Source organism: Choloepus didactylus, assembly GCF_015220235.1.
Source record: "Choloepus didactylus isolate mChoDid1 chromosome 26 unlocalized genomic scaffold, mChoDid1.pri SUPER_26_unloc1, whole genome shotgun sequence".
In the NCBI taxonomy this organism is placed as follows: domain Eukaryota; kingdom Metazoa; phylum Chordata; class Mammalia; order Pilosa; family Megalonychidae; genus Choloepus; species Choloepus didactylus.
This window is the reverse complement of record NW_023637614.1, coordinates 1,804,685-1,827,709: the sequence shown is the minus strand read 5'-3', so window position 1 is coordinate 1,827,709 and position 23,025 is coordinate 1,804,685. Positions and strand designations below refer to the sequence as shown.

The 23,025-nt window shown below is 35.1% G+C and overlaps 1 pseudogene; it reads right to left on the bottom strand.

The window, feature by feature from the left end:
* Positions 1 to 19,660: 19,660 nt before the first annotated feature.
* LOC119525712 lies at positions 19,661 to 20,587 on the bottom strand (annotated as a pseudogene).
* Between the last annotated feature and the right edge of the window lie 2,438 nt (positions 20,588 to 23,025).

The following is a 23,025-nucleotide window of genomic DNA, read 5'->3' as shown; positions in this document are numbered from 1 at the left end:
ACCAGGCTAGGGATTCCTATTTGAAGTAATGGGAAAGATTCAGAAATATTTTGGGTGCTGTGTAACTGCTTGTGCACACAAGGATCAGCTGAGTTGCCTCTATTTGAAAGTGGATATGAGGGATGTGAAGCCATGTATATGTAACTAGATGACAACAGGGAGAAAAAGGAATCCAAATACTGTGCAGCAAAAAAAAGTACCCCAAGGAAGATACATGGGCTGCATGAAGAGTACTGCTTATAATATTAGAAATCTTTTTTGCAGATGCCTTCAAAATAACCCATTAATGGAAACTTCTGCCATGTGGGAAACAAAGAAGTTGATTCAGGTTACTTGCTTTCCTGAAACTTTGCTTTACTTTATTATAAACTGGTGATATTTGATACTTGTGTGTTTTTGTAGTTAATAGATAATGTTTAAAATAAATTGAATAAAAGGAAAGAAACAAAAATGAATCTTCTCATTTAAAAAAAAAATCACCATGAGGGCACCATAATTTTCTGCCAAAACAGCCTAAAATTCATAAACTCAATTTCATCAGGAAGAACATCTGAAAAAAAAAAAAAAAAAAACACTATCTGAGGAATATTCTTCAAAAGGATGGTTCAGCAGTTTTCTAATATGTCCAGATGAAGGAAATAATTGAAATGTATTCAGATGAAAGAGAATAAATATACCTGTAAAAGAAATGCCATGTTTGATATCAGACTGGACACTATTTTTGTTTTGTGGCTTTCTGCATTTCTATCATTATTATTAATATTAACATTTTGGCTGGTCGATAGGATATTATTGGGTAATTGATCAGATGGGAACCAGGCCCCTAGATGAGATATTTGTAGTACAACCAGGTTAATTTAATGATTGATGTAATATTACTGTGAATACATAAGAGAGTGTCTCTGTTCTTAGGTGAAATACTACAAGAATAATTAAAGCAACTGACATTTTTTAAACATAAATTTAAAATTCTTCAAGAAAACCTTATTATACAAGAAATATGAAACAATGTTAAGTCAGTGAAAAAAGAAGGCACAGGGTCAGATCAGGGTGATGTTAAACTGACCAGCTTTAATTTGATATGAAAAGAATGATCACAGTCAGTGCCACTTGGTCCTACTCCCCTGGGCTTCTGCAAATTCAGGAATGGAGAGGTCAGGGAAGTCTTCTTCCTTTGCTAAAAAACTTGCTTTCTGATCTGGAACAAAATATGTGCCACATTTGTGGTTAATCTCTCCCAAGACCAGAAGCATGTTAAAGGGGTAGTTGGGGTGTGCTTTCACAGTTGCATGTGTGTCATTCTTACTGACAGAGCCAGGGTATGTTAGCTCCCAGGACAGGGATATCCCTCAGGGAAGTGATAAATCCTGGACCAAGGAACAAACAATGTACATTGTACACCATCATGTCTGCCATCTGGGGGTCTCCATCCCTGTACATAATCATGCCTCCAAACCACTCAAAAATTTTATAATCCTCTCCAAGTATCATGTGTTCTCTTCATCACAGGACCACCTAGGCAGTCATGCAGCATTTAGGCCCAGAATGAGATTCCTGTAAAGCATAAATTAAACAAGAAATCCCATAACTAAGACAGGAAAAAATCCTCATGTCAGTTAAAAACAGTAGACAGTCCAGACATTATACACTTGTCAAAATTTCCCTGACATAAAGTGGTTTCATTGACTTAACATGGTCATGCCTCAAGGTGGCCTCTGCTAAGTGAGCACCCGGGATGCTAAGCTGCTTGTCTTAGATCCTGCAGGAGTTTCTGTGCCATTGGAAAAAAATGCAGGCCCAAGCTTGACCATTGGCACTTCATTAAAGTTCCCTTACCCAACACCCAATTGGAATATTCCCTTGTGCATTACTGTAGAGCTTCCTCTAGGGAGAGTCAAATCCTCAACATCCATCAGGTCTGTAGACAATTCTCTGGGCTGCAGAATCATCCTTATATACACAAAACAAAATGCACAGGACACAAGTCCTCCACCATCACATGCACACTTGGGAATCCCATTAAGTTTTCAGTCCATAGGGAAGCCATTGTGTTAGAGCCCTTTTGCTTAGCAACCTGATGCCTATTCTGAGGTAGGAGAGGGTCACAATAATTTGCATGTGCACATTCCAATCACACTCCAGAATTTGATGCCACTTTGGAACATGGGATTAAACTGTCTCCTCCAGTTTTGAGACCCAGTGAAATTTCTTCCATGAGTTTTCTCAACTTGGGATTTCCTGTTGTATATTTGACACACCAGGGTACAGGGATTCCTATTTGGAGTAATGGGAAAGATTCAGAGACTTTTGTTGTGGTGTGTAGCCACCTGTGCACACAAGGCTCATCAGAGTATCCTATATTTGAAAGTGGATATGAGGGATATGAAATTGTGTACCTTAATAAGATGACAAGAGGGGGAAAAAGGAAACCTACAACTGTGCAGCAATAAAAATAACCCAAGGAAGATACATGGAATGTATGAAAAGTAGTGTTTATAGTATTCAAAATATTTAATCAAATGCCTTGAAGATAACCCATTAATGCAAACTTGTGCCATGTGGGACACAACAGTAGATTTGAACAGGCAGAAGAAAGGATTCATGAACTGGAAGACAGGTCATTCAAATTCATACACACAAAAGAACAGATGGTGAGAAAAGTGGAAAAATATGAGCAGGGTCTTAGGGAGCTGAGTGACAACATGAAATGCAAAAATATACATGTTATGGGTATCCCAGAAGGAGAAGAGAGGGAAAAAGGGGCAGAAAGAGTTATAGAAGACATATTCACTGAAAATTTCTCAACTCTTATAAAAGACAGAATATTAGAGATTGAAGAAGTACAACATATCTCAAATAGAATAGATCCCAATAGACCTATTCCAAGACACTTACTGGTCAGATTGTCCAATGTCAAAGACAAAGAGAGGATTCTGAAAGCAGCAACACAAAAGTGATCCATCACATACAAGGGAAGGTCAATAAGACTATGTACAGATTTCTCTGCAGAAACCATGGAGGCAAGAAAACAGTGGCATGATATATTTAAGATACAGAAAAAGAAAAACTGCCAACCATGAATTCTATATCCAGCAAAACATTCCTTCAAAAATGAGGGAGAGATTAAAACATATTCAGAGAAACATACACAGAGAGAGTTTGTGAATAAGAGATCAGCAATACAAGACATACTGAAGGGAGTGCTACAGGCTGATAAGAAAAGACAGGAGAGAGAGAGAGTTGGAGAATGCAGAAATGAAGATTATCAGGAAAGGTAAAAGGAGAGAGGGGAAAAATAAGATATGACATAGAAATTCCAAAAAAATCAAAATGATAGTAGAAAGTATTGCCCTTACAGTAATAACACTAAACATAAATGGATTAAACTACCCAATAAAAAGACACAGACTGGCAGAATGGATTAAAAAACAGGACTCATCTATATGCTGTCTACAAGAAACTCACTTTAGACACAAGGGCAAAAATAGACTGAAAGTGAAAAGTTGGAAAAAGATATTTCATGCAAACAACAATCAGAAAAAAAGTGGGAGTAGCTATATTAATATCAGACAAATTAGACTTCAGAAGTAAAACAAAAGACAAAGAAGGACACTATATATTAATAAAAGGGTCAATTCATCAAGAAAACATAACAATCATAAATATTTATGCACCAAGTCAGAATGTGCTAAAATTCATGAGGCAAACACTGCAATCACTGAGAGGAGAAATAGATACCTCTGCAATAATAGTTGGAGACTTCAATACACCACTCTCATCAATGGATAGAATATCAAGACAGAGGACCACTAAAGAAACAGAGACGTTGAATTGTATGATAAATGAACTAGACTTGACAGACATTTATAGAACACTACATCCAACAACAGCAGGATACACTTTTTTCTCAAGTTCTCATGGAAATTTCTCTTGGATAGACCACATGTTGGGTCACAAAGCAAGTCTCAACAAATTTAAAAATATTGATATTATACAATACACTTTCTCAGACCACAATGTAATGAAGTTGGAAATAAATAAAAGGCAGAAGGTAATAAAATTCACAAACATATGGAGGCTAAACCACACCCTCTTAGAAAACCAGTGGGGAAAGGAAGAAATTACAAGACAAATTAGTAAATACCTCAAGGCAAATGACAGTGAAAACACAACTTATCAAAACTTATAGGATGCAGCAAAGGTGGTGCTGAGAGGGAAATTTATTGCCCTAAATGCCTATATTAAAAGAAAAGAGAGAGCAAAAATTGAAGAGTTAACTGTTCACCTGGAGAATTAAAGAAAGAACAGCAAACTAACCCAAAAGCAAGCAGAAGGGAAGAAATAAAGATTAGAGCAGAAATAAATGCAATTGAGGACAGGAAAACAATAGAGAGAATCAACAAAACCAGAAGTTGGTTCTTTGAAAAAATCAATAAAATTGATGGACCACTGGCTAGGCTAACAAAGAAAAAAGAGAGAGCAGATGCAAATAAATGCAATCAGAAATTGGAAAGGAAATATAACTACTGACCCTGCAGAAATTAAGGAGATAATGAGAAGAGAATATGAGCAACTATATGCTAATAAACTAGACAACTTAGATGAAATGGACAACTTCTGAGAAAAGCATAAAAAACCATCATTAACTCAAGAAGAAATAGATGACCTCAGCAAACCAATCACAAGTAAAGAGATTGAGTCAGTCATCAAAAAACTGCCAAAATGGAAAAGCTCAGGTCCAGATGGTTTCACATGTGAATTCTACCAAGCATTCAAGAATGAATTAGTACCAATCCTGTTCAAACTCTTCAAAAAAGTTGAAGAAGAGGGAAAGCTACCTAACTCTTTCTATGAAGCCAAAATCACCCTAATACCAAAATCAGACAAAGATACTAAAAAAAAAGAAAATTATAGACCAATTTCTTTAATGAATATAGACACAAAAATCCTCAACAAAATACTCACAATTCAAATCCAGCAACACATTAAAAGAATTATACACCATGACCAGGTGGGATTTATTCCACGTATGCAAGGCTGGTTCAACACAAGAAAATCAAATAATGTAATACACCACATCAATAAATCAAAGCAGAAGAATCACATGATCGTCTTGATCAATGCAGAAAAGGCATTTGACAAAATTCAACATCCTTTCCTGATGAAAACACTTCAAAGGATAGGAATAGAAGGGGACTTTTTCAATATGATAAGGGCTATATATGAACAACCCACAGCTAACATCATACTCAATGGAGAGAGACTCAAAGCTTTCCCTCTAAGATCAGGAACAAGACAGAGTTGCTCACTATCACCATCGTTATTCAACATTGTGCTGGAAGTTCTAGCTAGAGCAATTAGGCAAGAAAAAAAAAAAAGGCATCCAAATTGGAGAGGAAGGAGTAAAACTTTCATATAGATGACATGATTCTATATGTAGGAAATCCAGAAAAATCTGCAGCAAAGCTAGCAGAACTCATCAGTGAATACAGCAAAGTAGCAGGCTACAAGATCAACATGCAAAAATCTGTAGTGTTCTTATACACAAGTATTGTGCAACAAGAAGAGGAAATCAAGAAAAAAATCCCATTTACAATAGCAACCAAAAGTATCAAGGATTGAGGAATAAACTTAACCAAGGACACAAAAGACCTTTACATAGAAAAGTATAAGAAGCTGCTAAAAGAAATTGAACAAGACCTAAAAATATGGAAGAACATACCATGTTCATGGATTGGAAGACTAAATATAGTTAAGATGGCAATTTTACCTAAACTGATTTACAGATTCAATGCAATACCAATTCAAATCCCAACAACTTACTTTGCAGAATTAGAAAAACCAATAGCTAAATTTATTTGGAAGGGTAAGGTGCCCCGAACAGCCAAAAATATCTTGAGAAAGAGGAACGAAGTTGGAGATCTCACACTACCTGACTTTGAAGCATATTACAAAGCTACAGTGCTCAAAACAGCATGGTACTGTCATAAGGACAGATATACTGACCAATGGCATCAAATTGAGTGTTCAGAACTAGATCCTCTCATCTATGGACAAGTGATCTTTGATAAGGCAGTGAAGCCGAAGCAACTGGGAAAGAGCAGCCTGTTCAATAAATGGTGTTTGGAGAACTGGAAATCCATTTCCAAAAGAATGAAAGAGGATGGCTATCTCACACCTTATACAAAAATTAACTCAAAATGGATCAAAGACCTAAACATTAGCACCAAGAACATAAAACTCTTAGAAGAACATGTAGGGCAATATCTTAAAGATCTTGTGATATTTGGTGGTTTCTTAGACCTCACACCCAAGACGTGAGCAACCAAAGAACAAATAGACAAATGGGATCTCCTCAAAATTAAACACTTTGAACACCAAAGGACTTTGTCAGAAAAGTAAAAAGGCAACCTACACAATGGGAGATGATATTTGGAAACCACAGATCAGATAATGGTTTAATATCCCAAATATATAAAGGAATCCTGCATCTCCATAACAGAAAGACAAACAATCCAATTAAAAAATGGGCAAAAGACATGGACAGACAATTTTCTGAAGAGGAAATGCAAATGGCTCCAAAACACAAGAGAAAATACTCAACTTCACTAGCTATTAAGGAAATACAAATCAAAACCACAATGAGATATCATCTAACACCTACCAGAATGGCCATTATCCAAAAAACAGAAAATGTCATGTGCTGGAGAAGATTTGGAGAAAGAGGCACACCTATTCATTGTTGGTGGGAATGTAGAATGGTGCAACCACTCTGGAAGACAGTGTGGAGTTCCCTTAGGAAGCTAAATATAGATTTGCTGTATGACCCAGCTATTCCATTGCTAGGTATATACTCAGAGGAACTGAAACTTAAGACACAAACAGACATTTGTAAGCCAATGTTTACTGCAGCATTGTTCACAATTGCCAAGAGATGGGAACAGCACAAATGTCCATCAACAGATGAGTGGATAAACAAACTCTGGTATATACACATGATGGAATGTTATGCCGCTGTAAGACAGAACAAAGACATGGATCATATAATAATGTGGATGGACCTTGAGGACATTATGTTGAGTGAAGTTAGCCAGAATCAAAAGGACAGATTCTGTATGGTCTCACTAATATGAACAGACATTAATGAACAAACTTTGGGAGTTAAAAGCTGACAACACAGGTGACCAGGTGATAGAAAGAGGGCAGAGACCAGCCATTTGATGCTGAAAGACAACAGAACATTTAGGATTGATTACATAGATCCAGAAATAGATAGCATAATACTGCATGATGGTAGCACAGTATTGTATGCACACTGAACAAAGATGTCTGTGAGTAAAGCTGAAAGAGGTGGGATAGGAGAATGTATGACACCAGAGGTAAAGATAGATTGTAAAGATGGACTGTATAACTTGGCAAAAACTGGAGTGGCCAATGACTGTTACTAAATATACAAATATAAAAATGTTTTTTGCATGTGGGAAAGCAAATGAATGTCAACCATGTAGAGTTGTAAAAAAGATGGCATTCAGGAAAAAACATAATCAAAGCAAACTGGAGTCTATGGTCAACAGCAACATTGTAATATATCTCCATTAAATGTAACAAAGGCAATATGCAAATGCTAAATGTATATGAGATGGGGATATAGGGGAGGAATATGCGATTCTTGGTAGTGTTGTTATTTGCAGTCCTCACTATTATATTGTATTATATGACATGTTATTTTTCTTTTTATCATTTTTTATTATTGCTAAAAAACAATTTTTCTTGTAGTAATCAATATGTTCAAGTACTGATTGTGGTGGTAAATGTACAGCTTTATGATGATACCATGAACAACTGATTGTACACTGTAGATAAATGTGTGGTATGTGAATATAACCCATTAAATATGAGGAATAAAGGATATATTTGGATAGTTGAAATTGTCAGTCTGAGCTAGAAATAGTTAATCACAAAAATTTCCCCAAATATTAAAACTTATTTTAAAGTGCCACATTTCAGCATGATTCTGGGGAAGAAAAAAAAAAACAAAATAAAAAAATTTGTGCTTTGTCCTGCAGCAGGAAAATGAGGAATGTGAAAATCAAAAAACAGAATCCTTTGCCTAATTAATTCTGCTCGTGTTCCCACAAGGATAATGATTGAAAGTTTCAGAGCATTTTGTGGATGGATTTAAAATGCCACATATTACTGAAAACAAATTTCTCTAAAACTTGAATTAGCACTTCTTGTATGTTAATTGATTAAAATTTAATTACTCTGATTTGGTTTTAGTGATGGAACAACCAAAATGGAAAGATCGATTTATTAAAAGTTATCATTTTTTAATAAAAAATTACTCTTGATTTTGAAGGGAGGTCAAAATTTCTTTCATTTTTAATTAAATACAAATAAAAATGATAGGTTTGCTACACATATTGTAACACACTGTTACAGTGTATATCCAAGGCAATGGAGATGTAGAAGGAACCAGGTTTGATTTAATAAAATTCTGACTTTTGGGAATGCCAGGTCTCTGTTTCTGACAAAAGTGGTGCTGGCTGGTCATTATCATACAATTAGTTCTCTTCAGAGATTGTCCCTAAGGTCTGGGAGAAAGTGTTTAAATGCTAAGAGGGTCTTATTCTTCTTTGGCTACAATCACAGAAATCTCCAGGGCCTTAAAAAATACCAGGAAAAATGTTTATTACTAGTTTTTTTAATATGATTAGTTTGTAATCCATTCTTGAGTGTTCCTTCTTATGTCTCTTTGTTCACACTGTTTATCCTTCCTGACAATGCCTCCTTCACTTCCTAATCTTTCTCCAATGCCTAGCTGAGAACCCATTCTCTACTATATTTTTCCCCAAAGACTCAGTGTAATCTCCCCTAGTGTCCTAAATAACTTAGTAAAAAATATTCTCAACTATCTGAAGCTTATGGTATGTTATATATTTTTATATTCATGTATATTAACTGTCTTCTCAATAACAGAGTATACTGCAACAGTCAGGGGCCTTGTCTTATAATTTTGTTTCCTGAATGCATGTACTCTTTAGTATAGTTTAATAAATGTTTATTTTTATAATGAAGTAATCAAAGAAGAAATTTGCCCCTAAGGAATGAAACTATTTTACCCAGGGATTTTCAAATTATATTGCTTAATGGGGGATTATACAATTCTCAACCACATAATCAACTTCATTTGCATTGGCTCAAATTAGTATTGCCTGCAAAGTGTCTAAACACTTGCCTAGTGATTGATGACCAGAGTGAAACTTACTAGACATTCTGCTCTCTATTCTCCTAGGTAGAGCCAATTTACAGGTCTGCTGTAATTCAGTCTGTACATTGATGAAGAAACAAGGCCTAAATAGAAGTTCCCTTTCCACATTAAGTAAAATAAAATCTTAATGACAGGTTTTTGTCATTTTTGTCTTCCTTTGCTGTCTTATCTGTCTTATATTTCTTTTGGTTCCATCTCTTCTTCTTCCCTATTTTATAGTTCTTCTCTCTGATCAATTGTTCACTTTTTCTTGCATTTCTCCTCCCATATTCAGAACTATAAGTAGCAGAAACACCAAATCAATTTAATCCAATTCACATTTGGTTTACTGTGGAATCAATAGATTTAGTATTGGAATATGACTATTTAGTATTTAGTTTTGAAATAAAAAGTGACAGAAGAATTGAAGAGATAGGAAATATGGGCAAGTATATTACACTGACTTATAGGAGTAAAGAATCAGAAAATACTCAGAGTGTTGATATTTGAGTAGATATGGCAAAGGCACAAATGATTGAAAAGCTGAAGGCCTGATTATATTCCATTTTTTCTAGTATCCATTTTAAGCCTAAAGTTGGATTTCTGCTTTTGAACATCATGACTATTCTATTGGCTGCACTAAGCAACAAACCCAGATATGGGAAGTGCCCTCTCTACAGTTTTGGTGCCAGGTGGTATAGCTTGAGACTCTTAATCTCAGGGTGGTGGGTTTGAGCCCCATATTGGGCACTAAACCAGGCTGACAAGGAAAAGGGTTTATTTACACCAGCAGGATACAGTGGGAGCTTTCCCAAATCTGCCTCCCTGAAGTGCTTCTTTAATTGTTTTTTTATGTGGGTTTATAGAGAAAGAGAGATAATCATTTAATTAACATGCAACAAGAGTGATAGATGAAAGGCTTATGTATATCTGGGAGGTTTGAGGCACTCTCCCAGTGATTCTTCAATTGGCTAAACCCATTAGAGACAAAGTGAGTTAATCATTTTAGCTAGCACATAACAGAGGTTTGGAGAACCTCAGTAATTTAGTTATTTCCTATTTTCTTCAGGAACTAGGTGACACCTGAGAAAGTTGCAAACTTTATATTTACATATTGTTGCAGACTTTACATTTTGCTCTTTTGTGAGAATAAGACCTGTTTCCAGCTTTGCTCTGAAGGTTACATTTTAAGGCTATTTTATAATTTCCTGCTTGAATATAGTTTTAGGATTATATTTAAAAAGTCACTGTTACACAATGACCAGATTCCAGAGTATTAGGGGACTGTATTTACTAGTAGGTGGGATTTCTCTGTTAATCACTTACCTGAACTTTGGCCTAGGTTCCTATTGCTATTGCTTCCAATCCTAAGGTCCATAAACAAACTGAGGGTCCTCTCAAAGCTTGGGAACTTTGGTCTTTCCCTTTCTCTTTAAAAATAAACAATGCAATGACTGGGTTTTCTGGCTGGACATCCAACTAGTAGGGATATTGAAACAGAGGGCATAGACTTTGCTTAGGATTCAGTACAATTTACCAAAGAGAAACCTAATAAGACTATTCCTAAGATAATAAGAAAAATTTATTTAAATTTCCTTTTTGCCCATGTTGTGTTCACAGATAATACCTTAAGAATATGGGCTATGGATCAGACTGGCAAGATGGAGATTCAGTCCCTGAACAAGGCACCCTGTTGATATACTACTACTAATAATAATAAGAATAATCACTTTAATCCCTAACAATGGCTACCAATGGCTACTGCATATAATTCTCTAAACCATTAAGTTCTTATTGTTAAAAGTAGATGCTATCTATATTTATCTTATGTTGCCTAGCACTGACTATGGTAGCTGTACTCTCAGAAATCAGATCTTTCAGGAGAGAAAAACAATACATCTGGATACCACTAGGTCATAACTTTGCTTCCTGAATGTTTTTCTTTCTAAATATATATTAAATACTTCAACAGGAGAGTTGAGAATCTAGCAGGAACTGAATTTATTCACATACCGTTTCACATTCTTTCCTTAGAAAGCAAACTTTGAGATGTAGATTTCCATAGAGAATGTATATTGGAGAATGCTTTTAGGATCTGTTACTGGACTAAAGCAGTGGATTCTTTTGCCTGATGTGCTCAAATGACCAATTTCTGAGACACCAGGGTTTCAAAGAGAGAAGGAGTTTATTGCTAGGCATGAAGCAGGGGAGCAGATGGCCTATCAGTCCAAAATCTGTCTCCCCAAACTTCCATAATTCCAATAGTTTTATTGCATCAAAAGATGGGCAGGTTTTAGGATAATGAGTACAGTGGCCCCAGATTATGCAGTTAGAAGTGATCTAATTATTGAGCATGCACAGATGGATTACATGCTTAGTCACAGAATGTATGTACGAAAATGGGGGCCTTAACATGGTGATGGACATGATTTTTAGTATCATAATGAGGTATAGTGGCTTGTAGTTTAAAGTCTAAGCTACTGTGCATGTCAAGCCAACCCATTTTGGTTAGATCCAGCTTCAGTTATCAAGATAACTTTGCACTTGGAGTGGGTTAATTCTAGGCTGGGCCAGGACACTTCATTAATAGACATTAGGGGCTGTCTTTGGTGATCACAAGACTTGAAGTAAAAAAAAAAAACTGGATAAATGGGTACAACCGGTTAGTCACAAGGTTTTTACAATCACAAGGGCACAAGACAGAGGCTATACAATCATTATCAAAGATCAAGGCATCTGGATTACAGTTCAGATTTCAGTTATTTCCCTCTGTCTACTCGAATATCAGAAAGTAAAAAAGGAATATCTATATAATGATTCATTAATCATTCATTAATTCATTAATATATATATTCATTAATATCTATATATTTTATATAATATATATTATATTATATTAATATATCTATCTATATATATAATGATTCATTAAATAATTATCAGTCATTAAATGCCAACTTCTCAGTTACAGATGTATGTTTGTGCACAGGTAAAGGAGGTAGGAATGGGAGGAGGAACCACTGTCATGCAATTGAAACAAATCCTTAGCTTAACTTGCAGTGAGTTCTGTAGCTGGAATAGCCATAGAGAGCTGCCCAAATAAAGGTGAGGGAGATGGGCCTTTATACTCCTTCATCAGTTGGTCATTGGATGTAGGCTTCTCCCAGGGAAATATTGAAACTTCAGGTGAGATGACAAGAGCATCACTTATTACGGTAGGGGTCAGGGTCTCAATGGCACAACTCCTAATCCACTATTGTCCAACTATTGTATCGTTCAGATCCACATGATATTATATAAGTCCTGGAAACATCTCCTGCAGGATTTGGGTGGACCTATTTTTCTGGGAGTACTTAAAGAGGAAAACTGATGAAAAAGCTACAGCCCCAGCTATTGCAGCTAGTCTGGAAGTCAGAAGCAATAATCAACATCTCCCTCTTCTTCTAACCATTTCCCTCACATTGGGTATCACCTCTTTGGGTCTTGGCAGCTTACTTGGTGAGAAATCTGAGCCCCTGATCACTATATGCTTCTCAGACCATGGCTGCTGACCTTATTCATCTACTCAGTTGAGGGCATACCAATAAACCTGGGTAGCTGGTGCACAATACTTTCTTCTGTGTCTGCATTGAGCAACAAGCTTTATACCTCCTTCAAATGGTCAAGGATAAATACCCCTTCCAGGATGGTGATTCATTTCCTTGCTTATTAGTGTGATGTGGTCACTGAAAAGGAGAAGTTTTGACTAAGCCAGGCAAGATGATGGGACACTAAACATAATTTCTTTTATGCCATTACAATGTCCTACAGTTATGAGGGAAAAATACATTCTTGGTATATTTTTCAGTCTCAATCAAGATCATTTTCTGCCTCATGCACAATATTCATCATGTAATAGATCACTACTGCATAAGGCTATCACTTCTATTTGATGATGGAGTGCTGCTATGCATACAAACAACTTCATGACTTGGTGGGTAAGGTACCATTCATTTCATGTTGGGCAGCTAAGGTCATATATAGGTAGCTTTGGGACCCATCATCAAACATTCATTCTCTACTAAGACACAGTACAAGCCAAACACTATTTCTTACAAGGAGAGTGGTTATCCACTGAGGAAGGCATAGCTTTGACCAAATACAAGGAGTCTGTATTGTGATACACTTCTATAGACCTGCCAAAGACCCCAAACAACAATCCTATCCTCCACTGGCAGTTCAAGGAGCATCATATCTTCTGAGTCATATGGTCCAAGAGATAGGGCAGCTTGCATGGTGGCATTGCCCTGTTCCAAAGCTAAATCTTATTGCTCCCCTCAAAAATAGAAGCTTTTCAGGTCACACAGCACATGGATGAAATTAATATGTGGTTTATATTGCCTCCAAAATCCACAGAGCCACTAGATAGTATACCTCTTTCTTAGTGGTAGGAGTGACCAGATGAAGAAACTTGCCCTTCACTTTGGAAGGGAGATCTTAACATGTCCCTAACCACTGGACCTCTAGAAATCTCTCTTATGTGGCAGGTCTCTGAGTTTTTTGGATTTATTTCCCACCCTCTATCTAAAAAAATGTGAGCTTACAAATGTGACTAAATTCATTGCCACTTCCTGCTCACCTGGTCCAATCAGCATAATATCACCCATGTATGATGTCCAAAAGAAGATAAATGTATCCAGATTCCCTGCAGATTCAATTATGTTACACCAGATTTGATAGATACTGAGGCAGGACAGTGAAAATGTGTTGCTGCATGCAAGCTGCTTCTTATGGGCTTAAATGACAAGAGCCAGGTAATGTGTTGATTTGCCACTGCAACAGTAGCTGTAGTTGGAGTAAACATCTGATTAAATTCATAACAATCCATTGTCACTCTCCAAGCTCCATCTCTCTTCTGCACATTATGAGTTAGATGATGACTCAGTAGGAATCATCACACTTGAATCTTTCAAGGCCTTAATGGTGACACTAATTTCTGCAATTCTTCCAGGAATGCATTATTTTGGGTTTGCTATTTTTGTAGAGAGTAGTAGTTCTAGTATCTAGTGTTCTAGTATTCTAGTTGTGGCCTTTCCTACCAAAGTAGCCCTCACTCCATGGGCCAAAGAACCAATGTGGGGATTTTGCCAGTTGTTGAGTAAATCTATTCCAATTATGCATTCAAGAAATGGGATAATAAACACAGACTGCATTTGAGAACTTTCTGGGTCTACTGTGAGCTGGATCTGATGTAAAACTCAATTTATCACCAACATCCATACACCCTGACTCTTATGCCACAGTTATGTTTTGTCTTCCCAAGTATTACTATCAGTTCAGAGCCAGTTTACCTAGCTTTCCCTGAAAAATCACCTGTTAAATGGCTTCAGGTCCCTTTGGGAAGAGCTGGGCAAAAGATTAACAGTACAAATATTTGGCCATGTAGCAGCATCCTTACTAAAGTGTTCATAGTTTCCCATTCTTTCAAGAGTTTGAGTCTATGTACCAACTCAAGACTGGGAATTAATTAAGGCTTGACCACTTCTGTTTTGGTAATTCAAAATACTTCTTTTCACTATACCTCTTGTGTTTCTGCTTATAAAGATCAAAAAACTTTAGAATGCCTTCTTGCTGTGTTAGTAATAAGAATGTTATGATCAAGTAACAAGTGTCATAGGTCTCTGTGAATCACACTATTCTGATTACAGCTTTTGCACCATTGTCCATTAAAATAGCAACAACCACCCTATCTTTGGCAACTAAGTGCTGCTACATGACCCCACACCACAGGTTCTGATCCATTCCATTTTTAGGGATTCCAAATTTCTGACCTAGAAAAAACAGAGACCAAATGGATCTTCAAGAATGCTGGTGCTCCCTACAGGAATTTGTTTATCAGCTGTGATGAATTGGTCTCTGGAATCTCTTGGGTTTGAGGAGCAGGGTTTATGTGATGTATTGAGACTAACATTCCAATCTTCCTAAGTCTTTTAATACCTCCTACAGGGCATCAAAAAAAGCTTTGGACTTTAACTTCATTTAGTATATCTGATCTTTTGATTCATATTTCAGTTGACATTTCAGACAAACCATGACAGCCATTCCTAGTTAACTGAAATGAAACAAGAAATCCATAGCCTTTTCTTAGTGGGCCCCATATCAGCCTGATGCATCTTTATTCTTCCTTGATCCTACAGTCTTAAGATACATTCCCTACACATCATCCAAGCCATATACATTGCATAATCCCTAATTTATTCAGTTCTCTTGGATATACATTAATAATTTTTCTCCCAATGATATCTTATAAGGCATACATTAAGCTTATTCCTTACACCTTATAACTCATATTTCTATAAACAGTATTGTTCTACTTTGATGATTTCTAATTTTTGCACAAGAAACTGAACTTTTATCATGCACAATAAATGTCATTTAAAATGTAAACTTCAATGACTTCACAATGTGCACCCTTGAAACCACCACTGCAATCCTAATACTGTGTATTTCCATCTCAAATTTTTCCTGTCTTCACTTCCCAATCCATCTCACCCTTGTCCTTGACCTAGGAAACCACTGATTTGCCCTTTGTAATCATAGAATATTTAGTGTTTTCTAGAAATTATGTACTAATGGAATTATACAGTCTATTTTGTGTGCCTCTTTCACTTAGCATAATGACTTTGTGACCCTGTCGTGCTGTAGTTTGTGTTTAGTAGTTCATTCTCTTCCAACCCTGCATGAGTTTCCTATAACTGCCATAACAAAGTACCATAAAACCTAGTGGCTTAAAACAACACAAATTAATTCCTTTACAGTTCTGGTGACCAGAAGTCCAAAGTCAGTTTCATTAGCTACAGTCAATTTGTCCACAGGACTGATTTCTTCTGGAGGTCCCTGGGGAGAATGTTTGCTTGCTTTTTCTAGATTTGAAGGCTGCATATATTCCTTGACTTGTGACCCCTTCCTTACATCAGTTCACCCTCTTGTTCTGTCATCACATCTCCTATTCTGCATACTCAAATCCCCTCTGCATCCCTCTTCTAAGAACACTTGTGATTACATTAAGTGTCCACTGGGACAATCTCCCAATCTTAAAATCCTTAACTTAATTACATCTGCCAAGTCTCTTTTGCCATATAAGGTGACATTCACAGGTTCCATGGATTAGGACCTGGCTATCTTTGGGTGCCACTGCTTAGTGTAACACATATTAAGGTTTTATGTGTTTTTTCAATTTCACTGAGCCTTCTATCATCTCCATTTGATTTTATGTCCATCAAGTGGCATTCTTTCAGTTATAAATTTTCAATTTTGTTATTCTTATAATCTTCCACTGAATTTTTTTAATCTTTTTATTCATTCACAGGTCATTGCTCTTTCCCTAATGAGTATATTATCTCCTTCTATTTCTTTCTGTTAGACTTAGCATTGAGATTATTTCAGGGTTGGTATCTGCTGATTTTCTCTTCCCTTGGGAAGGTGTCATATTTTCCTTGTTCTTTGTATGTTCAGTAATTTCAGGTTGAATCCTGGACATTATGAATACTATGTTGTGCAGATTATGATTACTGTTATAGTACACTGATATTTTATAACCTGGAAATTAAACCATGGAATCAAAACTGTAACATATATCACACCTTCTGTGGGTGATGTTTCAAAACTCAGTTCAGTTCAGATCAGTTTCTAAAGCTTTTGCTATGTTATTGTTTGATATGCAGAGATTTTGAACATTTGTCAACTGATAGAAAATTATTGGTTGAGGGAGGCTACAATTCTCCTCTACTGATTTGTTCATAGAATGTTTTACTTTTATCTCCTCTTCCCAAATGACAAATGGGTTTTCTGAATCAACATATCTTTTGAAGAAACACTTCAACCCAAACCATTGTCTCAGAAAGAACTCCAAGATATAAGGATAAGTTTTAAAGTCTATCAAAAAGTATTATTGTATAAGATTAAAAATTTAATATTTTTTGACAATATAAGCAAGATAATAATTTTCTCAGATCTGTCAGCTTTCTAAAGTCACTATACTGAATATTTGTGGTACTACATAAATATTCACTTTCAACTGATGTTAATTGAGAGTAAAGTGATTTTTTAATATCTCTTCCAGATAAGGACACTGCTGGTGGTAATGTTTCCTCCAAGCTATTAAGTTTCTCTTTCTCTCTAAGAGGAACAGACTGAGATACATCATTTTCTTTCTTCAGTCCCTTGACTTGAATATTTGATTCATGCTGATCATACATGAATCCCCCAGTGCAATCTCCCAAACTGAAGTTTTTTAAACTTCACAAAGAAAGTATCATATAAGAAATGTGTCCCCAATCCAAGGCGTATCCATTTGGCAACTTCTTCAGGAAGTCTGAGTACATTAATGAGCTCTATATATTTACATTTATAATTAAGGATTACATTGAAGTAGAATATAGGTAATGTGTTGAGAAAGTAATACATGTATATGTTCTTTTTCTTAAAGTAGGTGGAGAATACTCCTCAGAACCTATTGCTGACAGGGCGATGCAGGAATGAGACACAGACACAAAGCTAAGAATTAAGGGAGCAGGGGGCCCACTTGCATCTTGTGCTAAGTGGATGACAATGCAGCCTTGCTCCAGCTATTTATTTCAGAAGATTAGGTGTATATGCTAATGGTGTTCAGGTCGGGGAGAGCCCATCAGGTGTATCCAATCTAGGTTTAAGATAATGGTAGTCACAAGACACACCTCTTTACAGGGCAGGCCTGCATGGCATTCTATGCAGGCCTGTGGCTCAGCTTTCTAAGTCACCACCCTAGATATGCCTCAGGCAACATGGAAGACTCAGTTTCCCAGAAGAACCATGTAGCACCTATCCACACAATCAGAAGGCAAACTAGAAATAAACTTTGTAACTATTACATTAAAATTAGCAAGCAATATTTAAATCAGCAATTACACTGTGGAATTTATGGATTGTCAAGCCAAGCATGCTGAGGAGGTCACCAACACACACTAAGGGCTAATGTCCAGCCCCTGCTTACCCCTCCTCTGTTTCCTTTTCTATTATGTGACTATGATTAATGAACTGATGATGTTCTTTAAAACAACAAACCAATGATTGAACCAATGTATCATCCCCTGACTGTCTAAATAACAAAATAACAAGCTAACTAATGCATTAACATCAATTATGTGCTAAATATCTATGACACTTTTTGATGCAGTTATGTCTAAATATATAGGAACTGACAAAGACTACTTAATCATTCATCTATTCTCCATGGATTTCCCAGGATACTGTTTAGTATCTCAGCTACCTAGTGGATTTTTCATTATTGGTTGATGGATAAACAAAGAAATCAAGAGTAAAAATTTGTCACCAATTAGCTATATGTTTAGTAAAGCTTCTTAACATCTCTAGGACCTCTTGTTCATTTGTAAAATGAGATGGTTGGAGTAAAAAATATCTACAGTCTCTTTAAATTTTAGCATTATTCATGCAATGGATATGGTCTAGACATTCTAAGGAATAAATATGAACACAACAAAGCTAAGAAAAAGGAAGCTTTTACTTATGATGGAAACTCTGCCTAAGGAAATCAGATTATAAACATTTACAGGTTAGTGTGAAGGTCTAAAGACTTAGAAGGAATGTGATTTAAGCCTGTAAAATCATTAACATCATGAATAAGGTTAAATAGATTAATTCTGAATTCTCTATTAAATGAGAACTAGAAAATGACTAGGCAAATCAGTAAATTATATAAAATTTTGCTAGAAAGACGTTTAAAATTAGATTAGACTTGAATCATCCATTTACCTCTCTCATGGGTTTGCTCAAAGAATTTAACCTGTGTTTAAGTAATCATTTAACATTTCCCAGCAATACTAAAACAAAAACATGATTTCTCTTGTTTAGGACTTTGTTACCTCAAAGGTTGCATATGCCTAGATTCTCATTAAGTGGTTACTGTAAAAAGATTACATTTAAGCAGTAGTCTTATAGTTTGAAAACAATATGCTTTATGTCCATGCACTAATATATTGCATAAGCTACTATTAACAAGCTCAGGATGTGAACTTAATTTTTCAGTTCCAGATGTGGAGATTAAAGATTAAATGGCAAAATATATGATTTAAAGATTGAATTATAAAAAACAATTAGAAGTCAAATTCACCATTCCTACTTCTCTCAGAAACTTTTCATTTCTTTATAACTGAGGTATAAAGTGTTAGAGCACACAGAAACAATTGTACACTTTTAAGAACAGCAAAAGTGATGATACAATTGACAATAAAAATAAGCAGTTTTATTGTTTCAGTGATCAAATAGCAACATTAATGAGATAATGTAAAAATATATTTAAAATAACCAATAAGTTCATTTATGATCTTTCAAACATTTCTGTATTATTTGTTTAATGATAGACATTAAATAGTTTCATTTTATTGAAAAAAACTTTATCTTACCAACCATATCTTTGAATGTTATTTTCACTTGCTTGAGGGTGTAGATGAAGGGGTTCAACAGAGGAGACACTGAGGTATTGAGCAGATCCACTCCCTTGTTAAAAGTTGCTACATCCTTAACAGAAGGATTTATATAACTAAAGATACAGCTTCCGTAAGAAAGTGAGACCACAATCATGTGAGAGGAACAAGTCAAAAAAGCTTTTGTCTTTTGTTGAGCAGAGGGGATTCTCAGGATTGTCCTGATAATGTATGTGTAGGAAAGAATCACTAGTGCTAAGGTGAAGATGAGCATCACGGCAGCAAGAACAAATTCAATCACTTCTATGAAATGTGTGTCTGAACAGGCTAAATGCAACAATATGGTGTCATCACAGCAATCATGATTGATGATGGAGGCACAGAAAGGCAGCTGGAGAGTCATCATATTTGGCATGATGACAACTGAAAAACCAGAGAACCAGGAACATAAGACAAGTTGAATGCAGAACCTGCTGCTCATCACAGTTGTGTAATGCAGGGGTCTACAGATAGCAACATAGCAATCATAGGACATGGTGGCTAAAAGATAAAATTCAGTTGCTCCCAGTATAGCAAAAAAATACTGAGTGAAGCAACCAGCAAAGGAAATTGTCTTGTCTCCTGTTCCAATATTGACTAGCATTTTGGGAACAAAGACAGTGGTAGAGGAAATTTTCAAAAAGGAAAAATTATGGAGGAAAAAGTACATAGGAGTCTGGAGGCAATAATCCAGCAGAGTCAACATGATGATGATCAAGTTTCCCATGATACTTCAGACATAAGTTAGTAGCAGAAAGAAGACAAGCACAGCTTGAAGCTCTGGGTCATTTGTCAAGGCAAGAAGAATGAACTCTATCACTAATGTTCTATTTCTCATGATTAACTACAGAAAAATAGAGAACAATAATAATAATAAACTAAAAATACAATTAAAGGTCTCAGATATTTTTTGAAATACAAATCAGATTTAAAAACCAACCAGAAGTAAAAAAGTTAACTGTGAATCTTTCTGCACCCCTTGTTTTGAAAATGTCTTACATATGAATAACAAAACAATAAATCAGTTAATGTATTCTTTTATTTTCCTTCATACATAAAAAGATCCTTCTATAGGACATTTTCAATGATTGCTTCTAACTTATATCACCATTTATTTCTCACCATTTCTCACTTTTTAATATTTCCCTTCTTATTCTTTCTGTTCTATTATCCTTTAAGTATTGGTTGCTGTAGCACATATATAGATCAATCTGAAGAAAATTTCAAGAATTTGCTGTATTTGAGAATTTTTAAAAATTAAATTTTAGCTGTAGTTTATTAGCCAGCCAAGTAAACATAACCTAAGATACAGAGTACACAAAAAATGAAACTAACTTGGTTTCTTCTTTTCTATTTATAGTTTTTGTTTATTGTAAACTTCACATTTTGAATAATTCCAGGCACTTACTAGATAAATTTTTCTCTTAATTCTTCAAAAAGTATTTGGAATTTGTATTATTATAGTTCCTGGGTCATAACAAGGGCTTCATAAATACCTATTATCATTTTAATATTAAATATATAGATTAATTAGTTATCAATGAAATATTACATCATAATGATCTCACTGATTATGCTTTCTATTACAAACTGGATCTGCTCCTCAACATATTCTTCTTTGAAAAGTCAGTTCAAGTTCAGCTCTCCATACAATTTTCTCTAACAATCCCAATTAACACAAATGGTTTCTCCCATGGCTTTATAATATCTACTATAACATAACACTGGACCATAAATTCCAGTAAGTAATTTCTACTTATTTAAATTGATTATGTTTATTTGTCCTACCTTAAAATGAATAAACTGCCCATAAGAATATAGCTCTGTTCTTTACATCTTTTATGAAAGTCAGCAAATTGTACAGATTTTATCAAAATTTTAATGTAAAATATATTATTTACTTCTCTTCAAATTCTTAGCTTTATTTTATTGAATGTTAAAGAGTTTTTATTCAAATTGGAAGTTCCAACTTATGCATACAGTAGTTCAGGATGTTCTTTCAATATTCTTTTTCATCAGATATGAATAAATATTACTGAGGATGCTTTCTCCTTCTCAAAAATTGTGAAGATTCTTTTTCTGTTAACAATTAAATGTTTCACTACATATATTGGCATTTCTCACATTGCAAAATGTAATAAGTCAGCAGTCATCACACATCTTAACACATCCATTATTAAAGTAAAAGTTTCCAAAAGGTTCAACACTGCCAAGTTAGGAAGAGTGATTGTCTAGTAGAATTATATATGGAAAAATATCAAGAGTCCTAATATTTTAACTTGAGCCAATTTTCACTTTTGTGCCAGAAATGTTTCTTTTGTTAAATAATTCATGAACAAATTGCAAGCATCAAATATATTAATTGTATTTAAAAGCTACAACATGCTATGCAGTTTTGCAGTATTATTTTCACTAACAATCCATTCATGTTAATGAATGCTCCAGCTTTTTGCACCAATAATATAAACATGTGTTAATAAAAATTCTATCCTTGCCTGAGTATGTTATATTGCAAGCTTATTAATGACTAAAGATGATTGTGGAAACTTAAAATTAGTCACAAAGTAATGAGTTTTGCAAAAATATTTTATATTCAGACAAATATTAGGTCATTATTTCTACTGTGGCAAAATAGTTCTTTAAAACTGTAATATTACCAAAATTAGTTGAAATAAGTCATGGAAACTTGATCAGTTAGAAATGATTTTCTGTCTCTACATGAAAATAACAATTTAGCATTCAGCAGATAATTTGAAGATATCGATTTTTAACCTAAAACTCCAAGTAGCCACTGCATCCAGCTTAGAGTCAAGTATCTACATCAGGTTAATAGCATTTCCTCTTTTTCTAGAGATTATTAAATATCAGAATTGTTTCCATAATATGGTATCTCAACCATATATGGACTTGCAATCACAAAAAACATCAAAGAATACTACAAGTTGATAGAAGTCAGAAATAAATTCATATATGTATAAAGAAGTACATAAGAGCTCAATATTGAGGAGTTCCCATTTATCTGTGTTTTTCTTTTGTTGACTTTGCTTTGGGTATAAGTTCGAGGAAGCTACTTCCTATCACTAGGTCTTGAAACTGTTTCCCTATATTTTCTTCTAGGGGTTACATGATACTGGATCTTACATTTAGGTCTTTAATACACTTTGAGTTAATTTTTTTACAGGGTGTGAGGTAGGGGTCCTCTTTCTTTCCATTGGATATGGATATCCAGTTCTCCCAGCACCATTTACTGAAGAGACTGTCCTGTCTCAATTCATT